At 45.1% G+C, this 9,765-nt stretch overlaps 1 protein-coding gene across 1 annotated transcript in view; it reads right to left on the minus strand.

Moving 5' to 3' along the window:
* Window positions 1-7,254, minus strand: part of LOC111975673 (sec1 family domain-containing protein 2-like) — a 153,105-nt gene extending 145,851 nt beyond the window's left edge. Inside the window, exons 1-2 of the mRNA XM_024004166.2 lie at window positions 7,237-7,254; window positions 924-1,099 (exon numbers count right to left, since the gene is read on the minus strand). The gene's annotated coding sequence lies outside the window, so the exon portion shown is untranslated. The remainder of the gene's footprint in view (window positions 1-923; window positions 1,100-7,236) is intronic.
* Between the last annotated feature and the right edge of the window lie 2,511 nt (window positions 7,255-9,765).

Here is a 9,765-nt window from a genome sequence, read left to right on the forward strand (position 1 = left end):
GAGGACACATTTCCACTTTCTTCTAGAAACGCCTGCTGACTACTATGATACTGAAGCTGAAAGGCAGAGTGGACTGTGAGAACAAATGAGGTCAGAAGAGTACAGAACAAAGAAGGAGTAATATGGCTTGATGTGGACTAACATGGTACGAAGGATACTGGTACCAAATAAGCCGAAGCATCTTCCTCCCAGGAGCTCAGCTAAGAAACAAGATTTACAAGGTTGTTGTCAAATTCCACTTTGGCATGGGACGCTGGCAGGCGCAGGCCAGTTTTGTTTTTCCGTGATTTACTTTAATAAGTTCCTAAATACTGTGCTGTCCTGCTGCTGGCTTTACAGCTTCAGGAATATAAAGAGACTATGAAAATATAGAGGTAAGAGGAGGAGGAAATGGCTTTGGAATAGAGTAGTATTAGAAGACTCTAGAACATGGCGCCTTACCGCTCTCAGTCTCCACCAAGAGAGAAAGAGATTCTAAACTGTCAGCAGACCACTGCTTTCGGTCAGAGGTGTGATGAGACACACTTCTGCTGTTTACTTTCTCTCTGTCCTTTTCTCCAATAACCTCTGACCCTGCCATGGTCTGACAGACGTGCACATCTGCCCCAGTCCATCCTGGTAAACTGCTTCCTTTTTTGCCGTTCGCCCCAACAACTCTAAACACTGACTGGAAAGCAGGCTATTCCCCCCAGAAGTTTACACAGGACCTGCATGTTTTTTTTCCCTACAAACACAACTGGCTGTGTTTATAAACCACAGTAGAGAGTCACAGTGCGTTTTTCTCTCTCTGACAGACAGTTTATCCAAACAAAGTTGTGGTCACCTTGCCTCACCAGTGTCACCCCACCAGTCAAGGGTCACAACGGGGCAGGGTGGGGTGGCGGAGTGTGTGTGTGTGTGTYTCCAGGGTGTGTGTAGTATACCTGCAGGAGGAGCCTCTCAAAAGCAAGGCAGGAGTCCCAGCGGGGCAGTGTGGGGTGACGGAGGGTCTGGGCGGTGGCCAGGCCCAGTTGTATTACCCCACAGTGACTCTCTAGAGCCCCCCAGTTGCTCTTAAACAGCTGTACGTAGGAACACAGCTGCTCCGGGGTCACACGGCCTGAGAGAGGGAGAGACAAAACCGACATGAGGAAATAATATTAATTTCTTATTAATCTATTCAATGTAATTTAATTAACCAGTCGATCATACAACCGATAACATAGTATTGTATGGTTCAGTGAATACACACTAGCATACTAGTCTGCCTGGGGTGGCAGCCTGTTAAAGTCAGGGTAAAGTCAGCTAAGGCATACAGAGAGTGTGTGAGTGATACCATAGCAGACCATAATATTATCTCAGAGAGCCAGACTCCACAGGCAGAGGAGAGAGAAGAGAAGCTTGGAGGAGGCGGCTGTGAGAACCTCAGCCATAATCATGTATTGGGCATACTGTATTTTCTGTGAAAGTGTGTATCTGTATCTTCAAGTGTTATTGTCGAAGTGTGAGGGTTTAGTCTATGTTTTATATGAGTCATAGTGTGTGATAGAATGTGTGAAGTAGTATTTGCCCCCTTTGCAGCAAGACAATGATCCAAAACACACATTCAAGTCTACATGAAAATGGCTAAAAAGTAACAAATCTGAAGTTTTGGAATGTTTTAGTCAATGTCCAGACCTAGTCCCAATTGAGATGTTGTGCAGGACTTGAAACAAGCAGTTCGTGCTTGAAAACCCACAAATGATACTGAGTTAAAGCAGTTCTTCATGGAAGAGTGAGCCAGAATTCCTCCACAGCGACGTGAGAGACTGATCAACAACTACAGGAAGTGTTTGGTTGGAGTCATTGTAGCTAAAGGTGGCACAACCAGTTATTAGGTGTAAGGGGGCAATTACTTTTTCACATGGAGATATTGGGTGTTGCATAACTTTGTTTATTAAATAAATAAGTATACCTTTTTTTGCGTTATTTGTAAACTCAGGTTCCCTTTATCTAATATTAGGTTTTGGTTGAAGATCTGATAACATTCAGTATAAAAAACATGCTAAATTAGAGAAAATCAGAAAGGGGGCAAATACCTTTTCATGGCAATGTATATACCGTGTGTGTGTGTGTGTGTGTGTGTGTGTGTGTGTGTGTGTGTGTGTGTGTGTGTGTGTGTGTGTGTGTGTGAGTGAGTGAGTGAGTGAGTGAGTGAGTGAGTGAGTGAGTGAGTGAGTGAGTGAGTGAGTGAGTGAGTGAGTGAGTGAGTGAGTGAGTGAGTGAGAGAGGGTACTATTGATAAGAGTTCCTGTGAGGCTGTCTAAGACTGACTAATACGTGTGAATCAAAGGTTGTCTCTGATTATTTGCAGAGCTGGCAGAGTGAAGCTGGGTTCCTCAGACTGTTTAAGACCCTCCCTCCTCTAAGGATGATTCACAGAGACACATGAAGAAGTGGGGGAGGTGGGGGTGAGGAGGGCAGCCTGGAGGTAGAGGCAAGGGAGACGGACAGGGGGACGGAGCGACCCCAGGACTGGGGGCGAGAGGAGAGGGGTACACATTAACTCCCCATAAACCCCACTTCTTCATGTTGATGTTCAGAAACAGGAACAGATGTGGGACTATTTCCTGTTGGATTACACAGCCAATGTTTTCTTTAGCGGGGCCAAACACATGAAGAGGAGAAACAGAGAGGCGGAATGAAAAATGGGGCACAACTTTCCAGAATACAAAATATAAAGTATGGAGTCATGTTAAGTACAGACATAACGACTTCAATTTAACAACTTTGTTATTAATGCTGGATTATAAAACGTGTTGAGTTTTCATCAAGAACGGTTAGACTGGCAGGGTTAACCTAACAACAAAGGACTCCTATTCCCAGAAAGCAATGTCTAATGCTGAGTAAAGTTCACAGTGTGCAAGACTGCTGAAACTCAGCCTGTTGGGTAATATGGTCTTCTCACCATCCTAAACCAACCTGTATGTGCTCTCTGTGTGGCACCAACAGGCAGAATGGAAGATATGTGTTTAAAAGCAAATCAAGAAACCTTTCCAACATTAAAACATAATTGAGGAATGGACCCGGGTCCAGGAATATCCAGACAGTGAAAAGCCCTATTGTGAACAGCCCCGGCCGCGGCAGTAAGAAATCCTGGCAGTATACACAAGCATCACCGAGCCTGATGTGCCAACAATAACTCAGCCCAGGAGTGGGAAGGAGAACCACAGCCAGGGCCAAACATAATTTATCCCTAGAATAGGCCTGAGAGAGGGAGATACTGGGGGACAACCATAATCTAGCCCAGAGGTAAGGGTAAAGTGTGAGAACAAGCTAAGGAAAGAAAGAGAAAATAATAGAGAGAAGAAGGAAAGGCRCACAATGAGTCTGAGGATCAACCAACATTCAACCCCTGAACGATGCTAGGAAGCCAAGGGCCAACCATTATTAACCCTAAAACTGTACCAGGGGGATGACTTGCATTTTTAGTTGGATAAGTATGTGGGTGACTCAGGGACTAAGAAGTACTGGCTGTTTGAGCATGAAGCTGAACAGTGGTCATTCTCACTCATAGTCCTGGCGCTGCATGGACCAGAGGAGGGAGCAGGGGATTTTATTCATGCAGAGTAGGGGAAAGACCTGGGGCGTTTATGTATGGACACATCACTGGGCCTACTTCCAAACTGTACAGTACACACAACACGCTCAGCCACATCGCTGCAACTGTGTGTTTGTGTATAAATGAGTGAAGCAGCAAGAGAGAAAGGGACAGACTGTGCAGCTGCATACAGCATGTGTCATGTTCGAACAACGTGACCAAACCAGAGCATAACGGACCTATTTCTCTCCATATCCCCGGATTCCTACCGCAAACTCTGAACATTTTCATCTGGATCTTCGCAACTAGCTAACCGCAATCCTGGGTGACCACTCCTGGCTAGCGTTTCCATCCTGGAGCAAGCACCAATTAGCCTGAAGCTAGCCCGGCCAGGGCTCCTGTGCTACCACCYAAGCCCACTCCTGGGCTACAATATCCGGACCCCTTCTACTGCCGGTACGGGGCACGGAACCCCGCCGATCCTCTACGACTGGAATACCGACATAATCTCCCCGAGGACTCCAACAGGCCCCTCAGGRGCGACGCCCGCTGAAGACCCATTCTGCTAGGCCTGCTAGCTACCTAGAGCTACCTGGAAACCTACTAATTCCACGACTGGTCTATCGACGTCACCGCACGAAGAGGCAAAAACAGACTTACCCCAATCGCGACGTCCCCCAAAGGCCAACTTGCTAGCCCGGTCTGCTGACTGCTAGCTTGCCTGCCCAGGTCTGCTAACTGCTAGCTTGCATGCCCCAGTTTGCTAACTGCTAGCTTGCCTTCCCCGGTCTGCTAACTGCTAGCCCCTGCTAACTGCTTGCTTGCTAACCCGGTCTGCTAACTGCTAGCTTGCCAGCCCCGGTCTGCTAACTGCTAGCTTGTTTAGCCACGGCCTGCTAACTATTAGCTTGTTAGCATCGGCCTGCTAACTGTCTGAATCGCCGTGTCCCCAGTCAGCCCAACCACTCACTGGACCCATATGTTCACTTGGCTACGCATGCCTCTCTCTAAAATCAATATGCCTCGTCCATTACTGTCKTGGTTAGTGATTACTGTCTTATTTCACTGTAGAGCCTCTAGCCCTGCTCAATATGCCTTAACCAACCATGTTGTTCCACCTCCTACATATGCGATGACATCACCTGGTTTAAACGTCTCTAGAGACTATATCTCTCTCATCATTACTCAATGCCTAGGTTTACCTCCAATGTACTCACATCCTACCTTACCTTTGACTGTACACTATGCCCTGAATCTATGCTATCGAGCCCAGAAACATGCTCCTTTTACTCTCTGTTCCGAACGTGCTAGACGGCCAGTTCGTATAGCATTTAGCCGTACCCTTATCCTACTTCTCCTCTGTTCCTCTGGTGATGTAGAGGTTAATCCTTGTACTGCAGTGCCTAGCCCCACTCCCCAGGTGCTCTCATTTGTTGACTTCTGTAACCGTAAAAGCCTTGGTTTCATGCATGTTAACATTAGAAGCCAAGACATTTTACGCCAAGATAGAACTCTCAAAGGGGGCAATGTTGCAATCTACTGCAAAGATAGCCTGCAGAGTTCTGTATTACTATCCAAGTCTGTACCCAAACAACTCGAGCTTCTACTTCTAAAGATTCACCTTTCCAGAAACGAGTCTCTCACTGTTGCCGCTTGCTATAGACTTCCCTCTGCCCCCAGCTGTGCCCTTGATACCACATGTAGATGGATTGCCCCCCATCTATCTTCTGAGCTCGTGCTACTAGGTGACCTAAACTGGAACGTGTTTAACACCCCGGCCATCCTACAATCTAAGCTTGATGCCCTCAATCTCACACAAATTATCAATGAACCTACCAGGTACAACTCCAAATCTGTAAACACGGGCACCCTCATAGATGTCATCCTAACTAACTCACCCTCCAAATACACCTCTGCTGTTTTCAATCAAGATCTCAGCGATCACTGCCTGCATCCGTAATGGGTCTGCGACCAAACGATCACCCCTCATCACCGTCAAACGCTCCCTAAAACACTTCTGCGAGCAGGCCTGTCTAATCGACCTGGCCGGTGTATCCTGGAATGACATTGACCTCATCCCGTCAGTAGATGATGACTGGCTATTCTTTAAAAGTGCCTTCCTCACCATCTTAAATAAGCATGCCCCATTCAAAAAATGTTGAACTAGGAATAGATATAGTCCTTGGTTCACTTCAGACCTGTCTGCCCTTGACCAGCACAAAAACATCCTGTGGCGTTCTGCATTAGCATCGAATAGCCCCCGTGATATGCAACTTTTCAGGGAAGTTAGGAACAAATATACACAGGAAGTTAGGAAAGCTAAGGCTAGCTTTTTCAAACAGAAATTTGCATCCTGTAGTACTAACTCAAAAAAGTATTGGGACACTGTAAATTCCATGGAGAATAAGAGCACCTCTTCCCAGCTGCCCACTGCTCTGAGGCTAGGAAACACTGTCACCACCGATAAATCCACTATAATTGAGAATTTCAATAAGCATTTCTCTACGGCTGGCCATGCTTTCCACCTGGCTACCCCTACCTCGGTCAACTGCCCGGCACCCTCCACAGCAACCCGCCAAAGCCCCCACCATTTCTCCTTCACCCAAATCCAGATAGCCAAGTTAACAAACAGACTACCGACTATTTCGAATCCCACCGTACCTTCTCCGCTATGCAATCTGGTTTCAGAGCTGGTCATGGGTGCACCTCAGCCACGCTCAAGGTCCTAAACGACATCATAACCGCCAACGATAAGAGACATTACTGCGCAGCCGTCTTCATCGACCCGGCCAAGGCTTTCGACTCTGTCAATCACCACATCCTCATCGGCAGACTCGACAGCCTTGGTTTCTCAAATGATTGCCTTGCCTGGTTTACCAACTACTTCTCTGATTGAGTTCAGTGTGTCAAATCGGAGGGCCTGTTGTCCGGACCTCTGGCAGTCTCTATGGGGGTGCCACAGGGTTCAAATCCTCGGGCCGACGCTCTTCTCTGTATACATCAATGATGTCGCTCTTGCTGCTGATGATTCTCTGATACACCTCTACGCAGACGACACCATTCTGTATACTTCTGGCCCTTCTTTGGACACTGTGTTAAGTAACCTCCAGACGAGCTTCAATGCCATACAATTCTCCTTCCGTGGCCTCCAACTGCTCTTAAACGCAAGTAAAACTAAATGCATGCTATTCAACCGCACCTGCTCGCCCGTCCAGCATCACTACTCTGGACGGATCTGACTTAGAATACGTGGACAACTACAAATACCTACGTGTCTGGTTAGACTGTAAACTCTCCTTCCAGACTCACATTAAGCATCTCCAATCCAAAATTAAATCTAGAATCGGCTTCCTATATCGCAACAAACCATCCTTCACTCATGCTGCCAAACATACCCTCGTAAAACTGACCATCCTACCGATCCTCGACTTCGGTGATGTCATCTATAAAATAGCCTCCGACACTCTACTCAACAAACTGGATGCAGTCTATCACAGTGCCATCCGTTTTGTTACCAAAGCCCCATACACTACCCACCACTGCGACCTGTACGCTCTCGTTGGCTGGCCCTCGCTTCATACTCGTCGCCAAACCCACTGGCTACAGGTTATCTACAAGTCTATGCTAGGTAAAGCCCCGCCTTATCTCAGCTCACTGGTCACCATAGCAGCACCCACCTGTAGCACGCGCTCCAGCAGGTATATCTCACTGGTCACCTCCAAAGCCAATTCCTCCTTTGGTCGTCTTTCCTTCCAGTTCTCTGCTGCCAATGACTGGAACGAACTGCAAAAATCTCTGAAGCTGGAAACACTTATCTCCCTCACTAGCTTTAAGCACCAGCTGTCAGAGCAGCTCACAGATTACTGCACCTCTACATAGCCTATCTATAATTGAGCCCAAACAACTACCTCTTCCCCTACTGTATTTATTTATTTATTTTGCTCCCCATTATTTCTATTTCTACTTGCACATTCTTCCACTGCAAATCTACCATTCCAGTGTTTTACTTGCTATACTGTATTTACCTCGCCACCATGGCCTTTTTTTGCCTTTACCTCCCTTATCTCACCTCATTTGCTCACATTGTCTATAGACTTATTTTTCTACTGTATTATTGACTGTATGTTTTGTTTATTCCATGTGTAACTCTGTGTTGTTGTATGTATCGAATTGCTATGCTTTATCTTGGCCAGGTCGCCGTTGCAAATGAGAACTTGTTCTCAACTAGCCTACCTGGTTAAATAAAGGTGAAATAAATAAATAAATAAATAAATAAAAGGACAGAATATGTAGCCTGGCTCTTCTTCTCCTCTTCATAATGTGAGAATGTGTGTGTTTTGATTCCTCTGGCATGGTTGTGATCTTGTTGGCTGGGAGAGCAGGAAATTACTGTTGCTGGATGCATTGGTTTGGCTGCAAATGTGTGTGTGTGTGTGTGTACAATCAAGTATCTGCCATAGTCCCCAATTTCTGCAAAGTGAAAAATCCCACAATAGACTGTCAGACTGTCACAATAGAATTAGGCCATATGCATCAGAGCCAGTACAGATCCTGTCAACACTGTTCTCTTCCACTGCAATATAAACACACTCACATACACATATATATATACACACACACATAAAATATAAAGCACACACAAACACCCCCACACAAACACAGATCTCTACACACAGTCAAACACAAATACACACACATACATAAACACACATATACCATTATATCTCACATAACTGAAACAAGCTGTCCAAAACCCAAAAACAACATTGAACGCCCTCAGACTGACACACACACACACACACACACACACAACAACAACACACACACACCACACACACACACACACACACACACACACACACACACACACACACACACACAGGGTTTTACAAGCCTATTCTGTGTGGAGAATGTGTCTCGTTGTCTCTGAACACGCTCAGCAACATCAGAGAGATGAATTGTCTCTCTGGACAGTGTGATCCTCTGTGAGGTGAATGAAGCCAACTTGGATCCAGAGACTATATGTGCTTGTGATATATACATACAGTGTCATACAAGGTGCAGGAACCTACATAGTATGTAAACAATGCTACAGTGGAAGTAGATGCTGTGAACAGTACTAGGTGTGTGTGAGCGTTAGTCTATTGTGTGTGTATGAATACTACTACATGTGTGTAGTCAGTGTGAAATCTGTCTAACTTACAGCTCTGTTCCTCCTTGTCATGTGACCCACAGGCATTATAGCCAAATGTGGTGTCCACACAGTGCTGGTGGGAACAGTGTGGGGGTGGGACAGGCGCTGTGAGGGGTAGGAGGGGATGTCTGGTCTCTGCCAGCGGGGCAAAAAAGGTCAGTGTGTCAAGGCTTTGGCACTGCCCTCTAGCCTGGATACAGGCTATGTCAACAGTCAGTCAGAGAGGAGAGTCGATAGATAGATAGATAGATAGATAGATAGAATAGATAGATAGATAGATAATAGATAGATAGATAGATAGATAGATAGATAGATAGATAGATAGATAATAGATAGATAGATAGATAGATGAATCGATAATAGAAATACTCTCTCTCTCTCTCTTAATGAAATTATAAACAATAACAAATAATAATATAAAATGGCAGTAAATAATATACAAAATTCATACAAAAAATAATAACAATAAAATGGTAACAGTCAATAGTCGAATGTAATGTAATAAATATAAAGTATAAATGGAAAATTAAACTATAATATAACTGTCATCTTCACCATTACATCAGTACTACAACTACTATCATCATTACCACTACTACCACCACACCATCACTAAACTGCTATCATTACATTATCACCCATACCACTACTATTTGGAATGATAAACAACAATAATAATAGTAATAACAATAACAGTATAATAAGTAGTTACTGCTTACTATGCAGATGTTATTATTCAGTGTCCCTCAGGCTATGGCGGAAATACATATTTGGCTGCAAGAGGAGCCATTGCTCTTCGCCCATGAGTATTTTTAGTTTTTTCCTCTGGGTTTAATAAGTTAAAATTTGGAATAAATGTAGTCATTTCTGTGATATGAATACTCTTGTGAGGAATATTTATCACAGTAAAGGAGAAAGTGCATTCTCTGTTTTACCTCCCTTGTCGTGCAGTGACACATACACGCTCCTCTTTGGGTAGCCATGTCTTTTATGTCTGCTGTGTGGGGGCTGG

The sequence above is a fragment of the Salvelinus sp. IW2-2015 genome, linkage group LG16 (genome assembly GCF_002910315.2).
Source record: "Salvelinus sp. IW2-2015 linkage group LG16, ASM291031v2, whole genome shotgun sequence".
Taxonomy (NCBI): Eukaryota; Metazoa; Chordata; class Actinopteri; order Salmoniformes; family Salmonidae; genus Salvelinus; species Salvelinus sp. IW2-2015.